The 20959-nt window shown below is 40.1% G+C and overlaps 1 protein-coding gene across 14 annotated transcripts in view; it reads left to right on the top strand.

Annotated features, from left to right (window-relative positions):
* arhgap39 (Rho GTPase activating protein 39) overlaps nt 1-20959 on the top strand; it is a 722701-nt gene that overhangs the window by 204391 nt on the left and 497351 nt on the right. The gene's annotated exons all lie outside the window — the stretch shown is intronic.

Genomic DNA, 20959 nt, shown 5'->3' with positions numbered 1-20959 from the left:
ATAACCCTTAATTCCCCTACTATGTAAAAATCTATCTAACTGTATCTTAAATATATTTAGTGAAGAAGCCTCAACTGCTTCCCTGGGCAGAGAATTCCACAGATTCACCACTCTCTGGGAAAAATTATTTCTCCTCATCTCTGTCCTAAATCTTCTCCCCTGAATCTTGAAGCAATGTCCCCTAGTTCTAGTCTCACCTACCAATGGAAACAACTTTCCTACTTCTATCTTATCTATCCCTTTCAAAATTTTGTATGTTTCTATAAGATCCCCTCTCATGCTTCTCAATTCCAGAGAGTATAGTCCCAGGCAACTCAATCTCTCCTCATAGGTTAACCCCTTCATCTCTGGAATCAACCTGGTGAACTTCCTCTGCACTGCCTCCAAAGCCAGTATATCCTTCCTCAAGTATGGAGACCAGAACTGCACACAGTACTCCAGGGGCGGCCTCACCAGTACCCTGATTAGTTGCAGCATGACCTCCCCGCTCTTGAATTCAATCCCTCTCGCAATGAAGGCCAACATTCCGTTTGCCTTCTTAATAACCTGTTGTACCTGCAAGCCAACTTTTTGCGATTCATGAACAAGCACTCCCAAGTCCCTCTGCACTGAACAAGCACTCCCAAGTCCCTCTGCACAACAGCATGCTGCAATCTTTCACCATTTAAATAATAATCTGCTCTTCTATTATTCCGTTCAAAGTGGATGTTCTCACATTTACCAACATTGTATTCCATCTGCCAGACCTTGGCCCCCCACTCACTTAACCTATCTATATCCCTCTGCAGACTCTCCACAGCCTCTGTACAACTTGCTTTTCCACTTAGTTTAGTGTCATCAGCAAATTTTGCTATGCTACACTCAGTCCCCTCTTTCAAATCATCATTGTAAATGGTAAACAGCTGCGGGCCCAGCACCGACCCCTGTGGCACCCCACTCAATACTGACTGCCAACCGGAGAAACAGCCATTTATGCCAACCCTCTGCTTTCTATGGGTTAACCAATCCACTGTCCATGCCAATACACTTCCTCCGACTCCGAGGCTGAGGTTGATTAGATTCTTGATTGGTCAAGGCATGAAGGGATACAGGGAGAAGGCAGGAGATTGGGGCTGAGAGGAAAATTGGATCAGCCATGATAGAATGGCAGAATAGACTTGATGGGCCAACTAGCTGAAGTCTGCTTCTATATCTTATAGTCTTATGGGCTTATGTTTCCAGCATCTACAATTGTTGGTTGTGGATTGTTGTAGTGACATTTAAATCTAGATTTATCGGTGCAAAGAAAGATTTGCAACATCATCAGATCAGCCAAATGAGGTTCAGATGAAGTCTTAGAAGTTTTCCATTCTATAATATCACTGCATAAAAAGAATAAAATGGTTATGCTTTTTGTATATCATCTATTAGTATGTTGAAGTTTGCTCTGAAGCTTTTGAAGTTTCTTGAAAGTTTGCGTAGCTTCAGTATGTCACCTAAAACTTTGGCAAACTTTTACAGATGCACAGTGGTGTGTTTCCTAACTGGTTGTATCATGGTCTGGTATGAAAACACCAGTGCTCAGGAATGGAAAAGTCTACAGAAAGTGGTGATACAGCCAGTCCATCACATGAAAACCCCTCCCCACCGTTAAGTACATTTATAAAAAGCACTGCTACAAGAAAAATGCATCCATCATCAAGGACCCCACCATCCAGGCCGTGCCCTTGTGTTGCTACTACCCTTGGGTAGAAGGTATAGGAGCCTTGGATCCCTCACCACTAGGTCCAGGACCAGTTATTACCCTTCAACCATTAGGCTCATGAACCAGCGTGGATGACTTCACTTACCATAACAATGAGCTGATTCCACAATCTACAAACTCATTTTCATGTTCTCAGTATTATTTGTTTTTACTTACATAATTTGTCATCTTTTGCACTTTGGTTGTTTGTCAGTTTTTGTTTGTGTATAGATTTTCATAAATTCTGTTGCATTTTCTCCTGTAAATGCTTGCAAGAAAACGAATTTCAGGGTAGTATATGGTAACATATGTATATACCTTGATAATAAATTTACTTTGAAGTGAACCTGAAGGCCATCATGTTATGATCTATCCTTGCAGCTGACCAAAAGCTAGATTGGTTTCAAAAAAACACCTTAAGAGCTAAAAGGCAATAGAAGAGGGTTAGTAACTGAAGGCATGGCAGCCTGTGGAGCAACTAAAATGGGGGATGCCTGAGGCTAGAAGGGAGAAGCCCAGAAACCATAGGAGGAGTGAGACCACAGAGTGGTTTGAAAATAGGCTTAAAAAAAGTAGTTAAAAAAAAATCAGAATTTTAAATTGGAGGCATTGTATCTACATAGCATCCACACCAGAACCAACAGACTTTCCCCAAGCATTAAGGTTGATGAACACCTCCAGCCATGAATGCACTCCTCCACTTGCCGTCACCCCCACCCACCCACCACTACTTTATCATTTCCTGTCATGGTCACCATATGTACAGATGCTCCTGTGCCTAGCATTCCTTTCTGAACATACAATCTGTATCATAAGTTATCTTACGTATTTATTCATTATTGTGTTTTTATTCTCATGTTCTTTATCCTATTGTCTGTTTTTTTTCTCTGGATCAGATTTGGAGTAACAATTATTTTGTTTTCCTTTACACTTGCGTGCTGGAAATGACATTAATCAATCTTGAATCTTGCCCATCAAGAGCCAGTAATAAGATGTTTGCAACAGTGTTTTGGATACTTTATTGAGTGTAGAATGTAAGAGGTAGGTCAAGCACCTCCTGAAATAGCCATTTCTAGATGCAGCAGAAATATGGATGAGATGCTGATTAAAAGTTCACGTGATAGTTCAAGTGTGTCCTAACCAGTGTTTTGTAATGTTGCAACATAATGTCCCATCAAGCGTACCTGATGAAGGATCTCTGTTTGAAATGTTGATTGTTTATTCCTCTCCATAGATTATTACCTGCCCTGCTGAGTTCCTCCAGTACATTGTGTGTTGCTGCTCTGGATTTTCAGCATCTGTAGATTCTCTAGTGATAATGTCTCAGCTCCTATATTCTATGTCTCAACCTATGAAGGCAACCATGTTATGTGCCACCTTCACCACCCTATCGATCTATGTTGCCACTGTCAGGGAACTATGGATCCCCAGGCTTCTGTTCATCAGCATTCCCTTAGTGCCCTAGCATTTAGAATCAGAATCTGATTTATTATCACTGCCTTGTAATGTGAAATGTGTTGTATATGGCAGCAGTACAGTGGAAAGACTTAAAATTACTATAAACTAAATAAATATATCAAAAATGAGGAATAATGAATTAGCCTTTGTGGTTCATGAATCATTCAGAAACCTAGTGGCAGAGAGGAAGAAGCTGTTCCTAATACATTGCATCTGGGTCTTCCCTGATGGGAGTAACGTGAAAAGAGAGCATGTCCTGTGTAATGGGGGTCCATAATGATGGATGGTACCCTTTGAAGATGTCCTTGAATCTGGGGAAGCTCTGTAGGGTACACTGTATACAGGGGGTTTCAGTTAGTTGGACCATCGGTTAATTGGAGCAGCCACTGATTTAGGATAACTCTTAAAGTTCAAAAACTAATCAAGAAAATAGCTGGGATTTCCTTTGTTTATTTGGGACACTATGCTGTTTAATTGGACAGCTGACTGTTGCCGATCAATTTCTAATTAGCATCCGTTTCATGTACTTGTGTAGCTGTTAGACACTATGCCATACTTAGAACAGTTTTAAATAATGTCAGTTGTGTGTGTGTTCAAAAAGCAGTGATTTTTGTTACTGATGTGAGAAATAAGCAGTAAGACAATTCAGAACTGTTTTGCTCATTGTGATTTCAAATATTCAGGTTTGGAGATGTCAGAAATGGCTGGGAGTGAAAATTAAATTATTTCACTACTTCAACAAGTTAGGAACTACAAAGATTTTGAAGGTATTGACAATCATCTTGACTGTTACAATGAAAGTAAAGATTTGGAGGTGCAATCATCAAAAGCATTGTATGAAGGCAGGCTATTATCTGCACTCAGTGTCTGTGCTGATTCTGTTTATTTACGGCCACTCAAAAGAACAGCAGTGTACACTGGGTGAACTTGTCCGTTGGTAACTATTAGGAACTAATACAGCTTTATATTACTGTAATAGTATTGGTAGTGTTCTAATTTATTCTGTATTTTGTTTAAATATGTAACTTGTTACTCTTATATCTTTTAAAATATTTGCATGAAACTTTGGCTAATTGGGGCAGCTGCTTAATTGGATCAAAATGTACTAGTCCCAATGTGTCCATATTAACCAGAATTCGCTGTATATCTTACCCCTGTATGACCTTCTCAAATGCATTAACTTGCATTTTTTGGAATTAATTTCCATCTGTTAATACTTCATCCAGCTTTGCATCTGATGTATGTGCTAATGTAACTTTAGACAACCTTCCTCCCTATCTGCCCATCTCTAGTTTTCATGTCATCTGCAAACTTACTATGCGCTCTCTTGCACTAACATTTGAGTCACAAATAATAAACATCTCAGCACCAATCCTTGTGATACACCACTAGTAGCAGACTTTTAATCAGGGAAGCTTCTTTTATTTCTACCCTTTGCCTCCCATCACCAAGCAAATTTTGGATTCAATTAGTTAACTTGCCTGGATGCTATGTGCCTTAACCTTCCAGACCAGCAGACTGTATGGGAACTTGCAAAATGCTTTATTATAGTTCATATGGACATTATCTACCACTGCCTCTTCAAACTCCTCTGTTATCTCCTCAAAAGAAACTCAAATTAAGTTTGTGACACCATACAATCAAATTTGAGAGACATGCAATCACTTAGATTTTTATTTTGATAAGAACAGTTCTGTTACTGAGGTTCTTTCGCCTCAGGACTATTCCCTGTCCTTCAAATCTATTATCATCATCACAGATGCAAACAGAAGCTCAAAAATGAGGATATGGGTTTGGGCTTGGTGGAATTCAGAAATGGAATTCATATAATTATGGGCATGACAGCAGCTTTAACACATTTGAGGAGGGACTAAGAGTTTTTTTTTCCCCAAGTGGTTACTTTTTTAGATTTGAGGAGAGCGTTAGAGTTGATGGTTATATAGGAGCTAGGAAGGGAGGTTGTATGTAATGAAGTATGGTGATTATGTGAGAGGGTGGAAGTGGTTTCCATGACATGACATGCTCAAAGGGGCTTTAAGGGAAGATATGAAAGAAGCTAGAAGATGATGTGATTCAGGTCTAGGTCAGTAATTCATTACTTACTTGTCAATTAATTAATTCTTTGTGATTTTTGTAATTTGTATAAGATTTCCCAAGTGCTGCTCAGCAAGTAAGTAGCTGATGAATCAGAGGATTTGTGAATAATTCTAAAATTTATAATATTAACCAACCATAATTTTGCCTACGCATTGAAGAGCTGAAGCCTTATTAGGAGGTGTTTTGTATTGAGTACAGTTTCCGGAATAAAATTCTACTTGCTTTCTAGCTGTGAAGTGCTTGTTAAATGCATGTAAGAAAGCTAAGCACAATACAGAATAATGATCAACGGGGTATTGCCCATAATTACCACAGTAATTGTCTTCTGCACAAAGAGGTCATGGTTAGCTGGTCTAGCAAATGCAAATGTTGCTGGTACAGTGTGGGTATCACGTTGCGATAAATTGTGTACAGATTGCTATAGTCGACAGCTACTCTGTGTGATGCCAGCCAAAGTGGCAAAAATTAGAAAAATGTTCTGCTTTCAAATTTAGTGTCATCATTATGATAGCAAAGAGTAAAAGCAATTCCAAAAATAGAGTTGTGTTTATAGTGACCGTCAGGCTATACATTATCTGGGCACATTAATTGGCTAAAATGCTTTGTTTCCTTCTCAAGAGAGAATCCTGGGAGGTGACAGTTCGTTTTGGGTTTACTGAAGACTGGTTTTAATTAACTAGAATCCATACCCACTGCAGTCAGAATGGAGCCAACCTTTCAGCAGTTAAACTGTCCAAATTCCTTTTAAAACTCAGAGGAATATTGGATTTTTTTTTCTGGGTTTTATGCACACAGCTAACTAACCCACTTTCACACATAATTAACTTGTGCGTTGGTTTAAGGTGTATAATTTTGGGCAAAGAATTACCTTTGTACTCCAGCACATGTCAACTTCACTTTTTCATTTAATGTTATCCACTGAGACCACAGAATAAATAGTAGTTGTATGGTCTGGTAGTTATAGGTAGTTCTTTTTAAAGAAACCTAAATGATTTACATACTCCCGTGTTGTAGAATTTATAAATTGAGATTGTTCTTGGCCACCTAATTTGAAAGCAGAGTAACCTCTTCTGTCAGCCCCTTTGGGTTCAGCGGAGAGCTGCTATCAGGCTGGCGTGTTTTTGAGGAATGAAATGTTCCCTGAAATTGAATTGTTATTTGTTTATTATTGTCACATGTACCAAGATACAGTGGAAAGCTTGTCTTGCATACTGTTCATACAGATCAAACCATTACCCAATGCATTGAGCTAGAATAAGGTAAAACAATAAAAGAATGCAGAATAAAATGTCACAGGTACAGATAGAGTGGAGTGCAGGTAAAAGATAAAGTGCAAGATCATAACAGGGTAGCTGTCGTACAAGAGGTCTGTTCAAGAGTCTGATAACAGTGGGATAGAAGCTGTCCTTGAGCCTAGCAGTACATGCTATCAAGCTTTTGTATCCTCTGCCTGATGGGAGTGGGGAGAAAAGAGAATGTCCGGGGTGGGTGGGGGCTCTAATTATGCTGACTGTTTTACTGGGGCAGTGAGAAGTGTAGACAGAATCCATGAAGGGAAGGCTAGTTCCTGTGATGTGCTGAGCTCTGTCCTACTCTACAGTTTCTTGAGGTCATGTGCAGAGCAGTTGCCATACCAAACCATGATGGATCCAGAGAGATTGCTTTCTATGGTATATTGAGAAAAATTAATAAGGCTTGACAGGAATGTTAAAAGTAAATCTATTATCAAAGTACATTTATGTCACCATATACGACCCTGAGATTAATTTTCTTGGAGCATACTCAATACATCAATAATAGAATAATAACCATAATAAAATCAGTGAAAGACCACACCAACTTGGGCATTAACCAGTGTGCAAAAGACAACAAACTGCAAATACAGAAAGAGAGAAGAATAAAAAAAGCAATAAATATTGAGTACATGAGATGATGAGTTATCAAAAATGAGTCCATATGTTGTGGGAACAATTCAGAATCAGGTTTAATATCACTGACATATGTCATAAAATTTGTTAATTTCAGTCAGTGATGGGGCAAGTGAAGTTGACTGAAGTCAGCCCCACCGGTTCAAGAGCCTGATGGTTGAGGAGTAATAAATATTCCCGAATCTGGTGGTGAGAGTCCTGAAGCTTCTGTACTGTATCACCTTCCTCTTGGCAGCAGTGAGAAGAGAGCACGTCCTGCGTGTTGGGTTCTTGATGATGGATGCTGCTTTCCTGAAGCAGCACTTTGTGTGGATTGCTCAGTGGTGGGGAGGGCTTTATCCATGATGGACTGGGCCATATCCACTACTTTTTGTAGAATTTTATGTTCAAGGGCATTGGTGTTTCCATACCAGGTTGTGATGCAGCTAGTGGATATACTCTTTGCAAACTTCTAAGGAAATAGAAAGCACGCTGCCGTGTTCTCTTCGTAATTGCACTTATGTGCTGGGCCTAGGACAGGTCTTCTGAAATATTAACACCAAGGAATTTAAAGTTGCTGACCCTTTAGATCTTTGACCCCTTGATGAGGAGTGGCTCATGGCCCTCTGGTTTCCTCCTCCTTGAGTCAATAATCAGCTTCCTGGTATTGGTGACATTGAGTGAGAGGTTGTTGTTATGGCACCATTCAGCCAGATTTTCAATCACCCTCCTGTGTGCTGATTTGTCATCACCTCTGATTCGGCCGACAACAGCGGTGCTGTCAGCAAACTTAATTATGGCATTGGAGTTGTGCTTAGCCATACAGTCATAAGTGTAAAGCGAGCAGTGCTGATGGAGATTGTGGAAGTGATATTGTTGTTAATCCGAACTGACTGGGACAAATTTCTTTAGCCCCCTCTGAGGCGGTTGGGTGTTGGTAAGCTCTCCTGGCCGGGACAGACTACTGGTGATGTTCTCACTAGACGCTTGAAGCTTGTAACTTCAACTCTGCTAATGTAGACAGCAATATGTACACTGAACCCCCCCCCCCCCCGGCCTTCCTGAAGTCAATGACCAGCTCTGGTTTTGTTGACCTTGGCAGAAAGGTTGTTGTCATGACAACATGTCACTAAGCTCTCTATCTCTGTCCTGTACCCTGACTCATCGTTATGAGACATGGTCCACTGTAGGGGTATCATTAGCAAACATGTAGTAGGACCTGTCCTCGCTGTCATGAGTACACAGGGAGTAGAGTAGGGGGCTGAGAACACAACCTGGTGGAGCATCAGTTTTGAGAATAATTGTAGTGGAGGTGTTGCTGCCTGTTCTTACTGATTGTGGTCTGTTGGTCAGGAAGTCAGGGTACATTTGCAGAGGGAGGCATTGACTCCCAGTATCTACAATTTGTTGATGAGTTTTCTTGGAATAATAATATTGAAGGCAGAGCTGTAGTCAATAAATAATAGTCTGATGTAGGTGTTTTTACTGTTCAGATTCTCCAGGGTTGAGTTTAGGGCCAGAGAGATGGACCTGTTTTGGTGGTAGACAAATTACAATGAGTCAGGGTTGTCTGGAAAGCTGAAACTGATGTGTGCCATGACCCAACTCTTGAAGCATTTCGTGTTAGAGCTAGTGGGCCGTAATTAAGGTACGTTATCTTGTTCCTCCTGGGTACTGCATGATAGTGGTCTTCTTAAAGCAGAAGGGAACCACTGCTTAAAACAGGGAGAGGTTAGAACTGTCTACAAATACCCCTGCCAGTTGATCCACACACGATCTAAGGATACGGCCAGGGACACCACTTTATCATGTTGAGTCTGTGGTCCTTCAGTAAACACATGGTGGCCTTGTTGAAGAACAGGATTTTAGTGATGCTTTCACTGGAGAAGATGCTCAAGAGAATTGGAATGTAAGTACTTGTGTTCCAATTTCTTACTTGCCTGTCTTTGTTCTACTTAAAGCCTGCGGCTCTGTGGTATCTCAGCAGGATTTTGACAATAGCTATAAATTTACCTTCTACCCTACCCTTTCCCATTCTCTTTTCCATAGTGGGATGGTAACAGTGTGTTGATATTGCAAGAGTGAAGGTGTGTAGGAGAGGAATAGTACTGGTTTTTGTGTGGGAAAAATGATCCACAATTTTTTTTGCTCTGTCCCATCTATGTTGGGTGGGGTGGGGGGAAGTAGGATGAGTGAAGGTGATTTTTGATATGTACAAGTATGTAACGGGGAAACAACTGTTAGGAGTTTGTTATTTGTTAAACCTCAAATGTAATGGTCTGATTACTTTGATGTTGGTCCATTTTCCTTCAAATGTTCATATTTTAAAGCTGTTAATTAGGATTCCTCAAACAAATTGGTGAATTTGGCTAGCAGTACGGTACTATCCTCACAACTTAAGTGGCCCTACTTTCAAGTCTACTTGGAGGATTGTGTACAACTTTAATCACCCTATTATGGACAATATTAAACAGGAAAGAGTGAAAAGGGATCTCTGGAATCCACTGTAGAATTGGGGGAGTTGATGTGATTTGGGGAGCACAAACTCAGTGGGCTGAATAGCCTGTTTTCCTGCAGCCCAACTTGATCTGTGGAGATTTGAGAATGTTGCCAAGATTTGAGACCGAGTTGAAGGGAGAGGTTGGACAGGCTAGAGCTTTATTCCTTGGAGTGTAGGAGACTGAAGGGTGACCTTGGAGTACAAGTATGTACATTGCTGAAAGCGACTTCAGAGCTAGACGGGGGTGGGGGGTGAAGAAAGTGTTTGGCATGCTGGCCTTCTTCAGTCAGCACATTGAGTAGAGGAGTTGTGATATTATATTGCAATTGTGCAAGGCATTAGTGAGACTGTACTTGGAAAATGATGTATAGTTTTGGTCATCCCGTATTAGGAGAGACATCATTAGACTGTGGTGAGTGCAGAACAGATTTACTAGGACGCTGCCATGATTTGAGGGCCTAAGTTATAGGGAGAGGTTTGGCAGGCTAAAGCTTTATTGCAGGGAATATAGGAGATTGAGGGCTGCCCTTATAAAGATGTGTAAAATAATAAGGGGTACAGTATACATAAGGTGAATGCACACAGTCTGTTTCTCCAGGAAAGGGGATCTAAAATCGGAAGGCATAGGTTTAAGGTGAGAGGTGAAAGATTTAAAAGAAACCTAAGGGAAAAAACAAATTCTCATGGACAAAATTTCACCCTCCAACGACACTGCCAAAATATAGACTAATGTTAATCATATCACTGCCATTTGTGTGATTCTGACTTTGTAAAACAATTACTATCTGCAGATGTTTCATTTTCTAATGACACCACACTTCCTTTTGAAGTTCTAGGATTATTTCTGAGAGGTTCAATGTAAGCCATCTCACTTTAAGTTGTGAGATCAAGATTTAGATCTTTTAAGTGACTTGGGGTTATTACTTCAGATTTAATTTTTGGCAGTAATCTTAGGAAATCTGGGAAGAAAAATTCTCTTTCTCTTGCCAATTTCCTTTTCCTATATTTCAATTTCAGACAAGAATTTGATTTTCCATCTGACATTTAAAGTCTGAGCGTCACAGTAAATGTTGTTCAGTCTAATTGATGAGTTCTGGCCTTGCCTGCCTAATCACACATGTCCCAAATCTCCTTTGAATGGTACCATGCAGTTTAAACTTTACTCACTGTACAGTGCCTATAAAAAGTATTCACCCCCCCCCCAGAAGTTTTCATGTTTTATTGTTTTACAACATTAATTTGGCTTTTTTTTGACACTGATCAACAGAAAGACACTTTTGTGTCAAAGTGAAAACAGATCACTACAAAGTGATCTAAATTAATTACAAATATAAAACACAAAATAATTAATTGCTTAAGTATTTACACACCAAATCACCACTGGTGTAGCCAATTGGTTTTAGAAGTCACATAATTAGTTAAATGGAGATCTGCTTTTAGAGACCTGTGTGTAGTCAAGGTGTTTCAATTGATTCTAGTAAATACCCCTGCTGCTGAAGTCAGTATCCTGGCAAAGACTACACCATGAAGGCAAAAGAACACTCCAAGCAAATCCGCGAAAAGGTAATTAAAAGCCCAAGTAAGGAGATGGATACAAGAAAATTTCCACGTCTTTTGGAGTATAGCATGTCAGGAAATGGAAAGAATATGGCAGAGCTGTAATTCTGCCTAGAGCAGGCCAACCTTAGAAACCTGAGTGACTGTGCAAGAAGAGGACGAGTGAGGGAGGCCAAGAGACCTATGTCAACTCTGGAGGAGTTGCAAGCTTCAGTGGCCAAGATGGGAAAGACTGTGTACACAAAAACTGTTGCCCAGGTGCTTCACCAGTGGCAGCTTTATGGAGAGTGGCAAAGAGAGACACTGTTGAAATAAGCTCGCATAAAATCTCAGCTAGAGTTTGCCAGAAGGCATGTGGGAGACTCTGAAGTCAGCTGGAAGAGGGTTCTATGGGCCGATGAAACCAAAATTGAGCTCTTTGGTTTGAATAAACACTATATTTGGCACAAGCCAACACTGAACATCATCAAGAACACACCATCTCTACCGTGAAGAATGGTGGTGGCTACACCATGCTGTGGGGATGCTTCTCTGTAGCAGGCCCTGGAAGGCTTGTGAAGGTAGAGGGTAAAAAAATGCAACAAATTATAGAGAAATCCTGAAGGAGTACCTGATGCAGTCTGCAAGAGAACTGCGACCTGGGAGAAAGTTTGTTTTCCAGCAATGTGATGACCCCAAGCATAAAGCCAAAGCTACACAGGAATGGCTTAAAGACAACAACATTAATGTTCTGGAGTGGCCAAGTCAGAGTCCAAACCTCAATCCAATTGAGATTTTGTGGCTGGACTTGAAAAGAGCTCACAGTGGGAAGGGGCTGTTCACTCACAAATCTCCGTGCAATCTGACAGAGTTTCAGCAGTCTTGAAAAGACGAATGAAGAAAAATTGTAGTGTCCAGATGTGCAAAGCTGATAGGACCTGTCCATTGAGACTCAAGGCTGTAATTGCTTCCAAAGGTGCATCTACTAAATACTGACTTGAAGGGGGAGAATAATTATGCAATCAATTATTTTGTGTATTATATTTGTGATTAATTTAGATCGTTTTGTAGAGATCTGTTTTCGCTTTGACACGAAAGAGTCTTTTTTCTTTGATCAGTTTCAAAAAAACCAAATTAAATCCACTGTGATTCAATATTGTAAGATAATAAAACATGAAAACTTCTGGGGCGGGGGGATACTTTTTCTAGGCACTGTGAATCATGGTGCCTGTGAGTAAGCAAATGTATACTGAATAGCTCACACTCTTGTTCACTGCTGACCCTGGTTGTCACTGTTTCATCCGAATCTGGAGACAGGCCATCAAGTCCTTCATTTCTCTTCCACCATTCACCAAGATTGTGGCTAGTATTTGACCTCAGCACCCTTTTTTTCCCAAGCACTCCACAAATCTGGCAATGTCTGCTTTGAATGGATTTAATGGCTGAGCCTCCAGATCTTTCTGTTGCATTGAAGGCTGTCCTTGGTTTATTGACATAAAGCACTTGGAACATCAGAAGGGAAAATTACAAGGTTAATGCAGGCCATTCTTTTCTATGACTGGTGCTGAAGAGGAGTACCGAGCCAATAACTTTAAAGATCAAGCTTGTCCTGATAACAGTGAACCGACGGGTCAGCAGAAAAAGTCTACCGTCACTGCAGAATTTGTATGTGTCCAGAACAAAAAAGCAGGCAGGAAAAATCATTGCTGACACTACCCAGTTTGCAAATTGCCTTTTCCAAATTCTCCCTTCTGGAAAGTGCTATAGGGCTATTAGAATGAAAACTTCACGCCATCATTAAACTACTCTACCAGGTAGTTAATCTGATCAACCATTCTAGTTATCCCCCACCCCCTTTATCTATTCACCCTATCACTGCACTGTAAACACGTAGACTATTTTTATAATACTGTTTAAATTGTAAATATATGCAATTATTTATGTATTTATGCACATATATTCCATATCAGCATTTTAACCTCTAAGTTATTTTAATATAATTCTTTATTTTTTTATAATTGTTGGAGTGTGTTGGTGCAACATGCAACAAAACAAAGTCCAGCAAATTCCTAATGTGTGTAAATGAATATGGTGAATAAAGTTGGTCCTTGATCCTTGATATAGGGAATATATGTGTGAAATAATTCCTGAAAATGACATTTAAGAAGCCTATTCACTAACATTGAATACAATGCACTTTTTTTTACAAAGCAATTGTATAACAAAAACAATGAATTCAGTTTTCTCCATTCCCTTCCAGCATTCCCATTCCATATCTGGACAGTACTGACTCATTTACATATGCAGCCTCCAATAAAAGAGATAAAGACAAGATTTAATTACCACATATATATTGAAACATACTGTGAAATGTGTCATTTGTGTCGATGAACAACATGGTTCAAGGATGTGCTGGGGCAGCCAGCAAGTGTCACCGTACTTCCATTGCCAATACAGCAAGCCCACGATTTACTAAGTTGAACCAGATGTTTTTGGAATGTGGGAGAAAACCAGAGAATCTAGGGCAGGGGTTCCCAACCTGGGGTCCACAAACCCTTCAGTTAATAGTAGGGATCTATAGCATAAAAAAAGGTTAGGAACCTGTGATCTGGAGGAAACCCACATGGTCATGGGGAGAACATACAAACTCCTTACATACAGCAATAAGAATTGAACCCCAATTGCTTGCACTGCAATAACAGTATGCTACTGTGCGCTCCTGAACAATGTGACTGGAACTTTCCTAGATTAGTCATGAATAATAAAACCATTGCCAGCTGTGGTTGAATACAGAGTAATTGGATTTGGCAAGTTGAAATAAGAAGTAGTTAAGTAAAAATATACCCAATTCCGATCTGTTTAGTAGCTCAGATGTCTTGTTTGTAATTTTATTTTGTTGGTCAGGGTGCGAGTATTCAGACAGTTAGCACATGGTTAAGACAAGATCCAGTTACAACTCATTACAGTACTCTAGTGCATTGATGGAAAAGAGAATATTTTTCTCTCATCACTGCTGCAGCTGAAGTTTTATTCTTGAGTGCAGTATACACAGTATAGAGGTTGGTGGTGACCATATACTACCCTGAGATTAATTTTCTTGCAGGCATTCACAGTAAATACAAAGAAACAAAAGTTTTTTCATTGGTTCTATTGTGTTTCATTGCATTTACTGTGAATGCTCGCAAGAAAATATGGTGACATACATGTACTTTAAACTTTTGAACTTTAGCTCATCTTCATTTATTGGAAATTATAATCACCCATTGACATTTTAATTTAATTGAAAATTGTTTTTGCTTACTTTTTGTTTCCTTTAATTTTATTGTTACGTTCACTGAACTTTTTAAGCTTTAAACTGGTAGTCTCTCAGTTAATCAGGTAGGTACATGTAGCTGGAACTGGTTAATTGAAGTAAAGTGATTCAAGTATACTCCCACCAAAACCCACTACATCCTGTGAGTGCACCATCCATGATGTGTTGGTTTCAAGTAAAGGGCCTTGGTGAGATAAGGCCAAAGGTGACAGAATGAAATAAATTAATTGAATTAAATGTTTGGAGCAGACTTTGCAGGTTGCTACACACATCAAAGTTGCTGGTGAACGCAGCAGGCCAGGCAGCATCTGTAGGAAGAGGTGCAGTCGACGTTTCAGGCCGAGACCCTTCGTCAGCACCTCTTCCTACAGATGCTGCCTGGCCTGCTGCGTTCACCAGCAACTTTGATGTGTATTGCTTCAATTTCCAGCATCTGCAGAATTCCTGTTGTTTGCAGCTTGCTAATGTAGCACAATCAAATATGAGGGAGGTGATGATAACCATTGGGATCCATAGTAGCTATATCTATAGCTAGGGAACTTTGAGCTGATGAGCTGGAGTCTAAGATTCAGATACTGGGGTACATCAGGGAGGACTGGAGTCACCAAGGTAACTCCCAGCAGACAGTCACACCTATTTGATCAAACATTGTAGAGTTAGTCAGTCAGGTGTATATATATATATATATATATATATATATATGTGTGTGTGTGTATATATATATATAAAATATACATATGTTGTCTATATGGACTTCAGTAAGGCCTTTGGTTCCACACGGAAGGTTAGTTAGAAAGGTTCAATCGTTAGGCATTAATATGGAAGTAGTAAAATGGATTCAGCAGTGGCTAGATGGGAGACGCCAGAGAGTAGTGGTGGATAACTGTGTGTCAGATTGGAGGACGGTGTGTAGCGGTGTGCCTCAGGGATCTGTACTGGGTCCAATGTTGTTTGTCATATATTTTAATGATCTAGATGATGGGGTGGTAAATTGGATTAGTAAGTATGCAGTTGATACTAAGATAGGTAGTGTTGTGGATGATGAGGTAGGTTTTCAAAACTTGCAGAGAGACTTAGGACAGTTAGAAGAGTGGGCTGAAAGATGGCAGATGGAGTTTAATGCTGAAAAATGTGAGGTGCTACATTTTGGTAGAACTAATCAAAATAGGACATACATGGTAAATGGTAGAGCATTAAAGAATGCTTTAGAACAGAGGGATCTAGGAATAATGGTGCATAGTTCCCTGAAGATGGCATCTCATGTGGATAGGGTGGTAAAGAAAGCTTTTGGTTTGCTGGCCTTTATTAATCAGAGCATTGAGTATAGGAGTTGGGATGTAATGTTGAATTTGTAGAAGGCATTGGTAAGGCCAAATCTGGAGTATTGTGTACAGTTCTGGTCACCGAATTATAGGAAGGATGTCAATAAAACTGAGAGAGTACAGAGGAGGTTTACTAAAATGTTGCCTGGGTTTCATCTCCTAAGTTACAGAGAAAGGTTGAACAAGTTAGGTCTTTATTCTTTGGTTGAGGGGAGACTCGATAGAGGTATTTAAAATTATGAGGGGGATTGATAGAGTTGATGTGGTTAGACTTTTTCCACTGAGAGTGGGGAAGATTCAAACAAGAGGACATGGGTTGAGAGTTAAAGGGCAAAAGTTTAGGGGTAACATGAGGGGGAACTTCTTTACTCAGAGAGCGGTAGCTGTGTGGAATGAGCTTCCAGCAGAAGTGGTTGAGGCAGGTTCTATGTTGTCGTTTAAAGTTAAATTGGATAGATATATGGACAGGAAAGGAATGGAGGGTTATGGGCTGAGTGCAGGTTGGTGGGAATAGGATAGGGTAAGAATTTGGCACAGACTGGAAGGGCCGAGATGGCCTGTTTCCGTGCTGTAATTGCTATATGGTTATATATACACACACACATAAAACAAAATATACATTTTGTTTGTGTATAGTTTTTCATGAATTCTATTATATTTTATTTTCCTGTGAATGCCTGCAAAAAAATGAATCTCAAGGTAGTATACGGTGACATAAACATTTTTTTGGTAAGAAATTTATCTTGACATCAAGGACATATAAAGCAGAAAGGTGCTGGAAAAGGGCCAGTGGCATCATAAAGAATCCCATCCACTGAGCTCATGGACTGTTTGTCCCACTCCTATCAGGGAGGAGGCTACATAGCATCTACAAAGGACCGTCAGACTAAAAAAGTTACTTTCCCCAAGCAGTATTGCTGATCAACACCTCCACCTACTAACCCACCCCTGCACACCCCCAACCACCACTACTTTATCATTTCCCATTAATCACTTTGTGTACAGACACTCCTGTGCCTAGTGTCACTTCATGGACATGCATTCAATCTGTGTATATAAGCTATCTTATGAATTTATTTATTTTTATTATTATTGTGTTCTTTATCTTATTGTGTATTTTTGTGTTAGATTGGTTCTAGAGTAACAATTATTTTGTTCTCCTTTACACTTGTGTCCTAGAAATGACATTAAACAATCTTGAATCTTGACTTTGAAATGGGAAAGTTTGGCTGCAAGTGAAGCAGGTATAGGGATCCAAAAACAAGCACAAAATGCTAGAAGAAGTCAACAGGTGAGACAGCAACAGTGCAAAAAGAAACAGTTTAACATTTCAGGTTGAGGACCCTACACCAGAATTCTGGTCAGTTTCTGATGAAGCATTGCCATCAGCTTCTATGTTTTTGCAGACTCTGTGAATAAGGCTGCATGGTGGGACTACATTGACCACAAACTGGGAAGGTGGATGTATTCCAATTCGGAGAAAGGAATGCAATATTGCAGTAATTGTAGTGGTCTGGTAGTAATAGGCAGATGATGTAGGTTACAATGGGGCATAGACAGGATACAGAGCTGAGCTGAGAAATGGCAGATCAAGTTCAATCTAGAGAAGTATGAAGTGATACACTTAGGAAGGTCGAACTTGAAGGCAGAGTACAAAGTTAATGGCAGGATTCTTAGCAGTGTTGAGGAACAGAGTGATTTTCAGGTCCAAGTCTATAGACCCCTTAAAATTGCCATGCAAATTGATAGGGTGGTTAAGAAGGCATATTGTGTTTTGGCTTTCGCTACGTGGGGGATTGAATTCAAGAGCCACGAAGTAGTGTTGCACCTCTATAAAACTCTGATTGGATAGAGTGGATAGTCAACATTTTTCACCCCTTGTCACTAATAGCTAGTACCAGAGGGCATCCTTTTATGGTGAGTGGAGGAAAGTGCTGGGGAGATAAGAGAGGTAGGTTCTTTACACAGAGAGTGGTGGTAGAAGCTGATACATTAGGGACATTTAAGAGACTCTTAGAAAGGCACATTGATGAAAGGAAAATGGAGGGTTATGGGCTGTGTAGGAGTTCGATTGATCATGGAGTTGGTAAAAGGTTAGCACAACATCGTGGGCTGAAGGGCCCATTCTGAACTGTACTGTTCTATGTTCTATTCTTCTGAATATACTTGAAACAAGGTCAGTAGAAATTAATGGAAATGGTGGATATAAGATTAGTGCAGGAATGGTGATTCTGAGCTAAAAGGTAAACCATATTAATGTAAAGCTGAAGAGCCTATTCCTGTATTTATGTAATACCATACAACCATATAACAATTACAGCAGGGAAACGGGCCACCTTGGCCCTTCTAGTCCATGCCAAACTCTTACTCTCACCTAGTCCCACCAACCTGCACTCAGCCCATAACCCTCCAATCCTTTCCTGTCCATATAGCTATCCAATTTAACTTTAAATGACAATATCGAACCTGCCTCAACCACTTCTGCTGGAAGTTTGTTCCACAGCTACCACTCTCTGAGTAAAGAAGTTCCCCCTCATGTTACCCCTAAACTTTTGCCCTTTAACTCTCAACTCATGTCCTCTTGTTTGAATCTCCCCACACTCAATGGAAAAAGCCTATCTACGTCAACTCTATCTATCCCCCTCATAATTTTAAGTACCTCAAGTCCCCCTTCAACCTGCTACGCTCCAAAGAATGAAGACCCAACTTGTTCAAACTTTCTCTGTAATTTAGGAGATGAAACCCAGGTAACATTCTAGTAAAATACTATCAAGGTATCAGTCCAAACGAGATTTGGCTCAATCACCATGGATCTAAAGATATGAGCCTGTGAAGCTTCAGAACACATGATTTATTCCCAGCCCTTTTGAGGAGTTCGGCATGCATATCCTGATTGTTATTCATGGTTTATTGGTTCACCACAGGAAGAAAATGAGTGCAAGGTATGATTCAAAGCTTTCACTGTATGACAGTTCCTATTCACTTCTCTTTCCCACCTCCTTTCCAAACTTGAAAGGATTGCTTTCATTGTTGCGATAAATATATCAACTGTTTTATGTTTTGGCATGAAGATGACATGAAGTTCCCACCAATTACATCCCTGACCCTCAGCTTATTTCAGTACAAGTGGATCTGTAACTTAATCTGGTTCTTTCCCTCCCTCCCTCCCCATATCTATCTTTTATATGCCACTCCCTCCACTATATATATATTTTAAGCATAAATAGTACAGCAGGTCTATGCATTATATTTAGTTTCAATAGCACAGTTGTGACTTTAAAGTGGATGGATGTGCTAAAACAATATTTATGGGTATTAAATGCCAAGATACTTTTGCCACTCTACTGGTACCTTGCCCAATGACAGAGTTCTCCAAATACTAGAAACAAGTTGATGTCTTTTGATGATTTTGAATATGGACGGAAAAAGATTAGCTTTTTGTCACATGAATATTGAAATATCAAACTGTGCAAAAGTCTTAAGCACATATATATAGCTAAGGTGCCTAAGACTTTTGCACAGTACTGTATTTGTCAATGTGGAGCAGAGACCGAGTTTGTAAATCTGGTAGGAGCAAAGGATGTTGGGAATGGCAAGGGTGGATTGCCATGGGTGGGGTGTTGGGCAGATGGCAGAGAAGTGCTGCCAGAGAGAAGATCCTAGCTTTTATATTCTAGTGCTCTCAAGTGCTAACATTGCATTTGCCTTCCTTACCATAATGGGTTCATTGACCATTCTGAAATCTGATGATGGAGAGGGATAAAGGCTGTTCCTGAGTATGGGTTTGCAGGTTTCTGTACCTCCTCCCTGATGGTAGTAATAAGAAGAGGGCATCTCCCAGGGGGTGGGGGTCCATAGTGACTTGTGCTGTCTTCTTGATGCATCACCATTCAAATATGTCCTCAAGGGTGATCAATATAGATTATAAACAACAGGGGTCTAAGTACTGATCCCTGCAGCACGCAATGGATCATAGGCCTTCAATCCCTTCCACTACCACCAAACCAGTTCTGTATACACTTGGCTTGGATCTCATGTATTCTAACAATTCAGACCAGCCTACCATGCAGCATCTTCTTCGTGTAGATAACATCTATCACTCTGCCCTTGTCAATCCTCTTTATCATAACTCAGTTAAATTCAAGAGGCATGATTTCCCATGCACAAAGCAGTGCATGCTATCCCTAGCCAGTCTTTTGCCTTTATGAATGAAATAAATCCTACCTCTCAAAATATTAGGGTGCCATGATAGCATCGCAGTTAGCACAACGCTATTACAGCTCGGGTCAATTGAGTTCAAAGTTCAAAGGATGGTTTCCTTTGGGTGTTTCAGTTCTTCCCACAGTACAAAAGTTTACTGATTAGTAGGTAAATTGGTCATTCTAAATTAGAGTCATAGAGAAGTACCGCACAGAAATAGGCCCATTTAAACTGCCTACTCCCATTGACCTGTACTGGGACCATAGGCCTCCGAGTCCCTACCATCCATGTACCTATCCAAACTTCTCTTAAGCATTTAAATCAAGTTCACATGCACCACTTGTGCAGGCAGCTCATTCCACACTCTCACTCTCTGAGTGAAGAAGTTTCCCCTCGTGTTCCTCTTAAACTTTTTACCTTTTACCCTTAACCCATTACCTCTGGTTGTAGTCCCACCCAACCTCAGTGGAAAAGCCTGCTTGCATTTACTCCATCTATACCCTCATAATTTTTTATACTTCTATCAAATCTCCTCTCTGTCTTCTATGTTCTAAGGAATAAAGTCCGAACATAGTCAATCTTTCCTTTTAACTCAGGTCCTCCAGACCCAGCAACATCATTATAAATTTTATCTGTACTCTTTCAACCTTATTTACATCTTTCCTGTAGGTAGGTGACCAAAACTGCACACAATACTCCAAATTAGGCCTCACCAATGTTTTATACCACTTCAGCATAACATCCCATCTCCTGTATTCAGTATATTGATTTATGAAGGCTAATGTGCCAAAAGCTTTCTGTATTACCCTATCTACCCATGACACCATTTTCAATGAACTATGGTCCTGTATTCCAGATCCCTTTGTTCTACCACACTGCTCAGTGCTCTGCTGTTCATTGTGT

Source organism: Mobula hypostoma, chromosome 3 (assembly GCF_963921235.1).
Source record: "Mobula hypostoma chromosome 3, sMobHyp1.1, whole genome shotgun sequence".
Taxonomy (NCBI): Eukaryota; Metazoa; Chordata; class Chondrichthyes; order Myliobatiformes; family Myliobatidae; genus Mobula; species Mobula hypostoma.
Note: the sequence above shows the minus strand (reverse complement) of the source record. Positions and strands in the feature narration are given on the sequence as shown.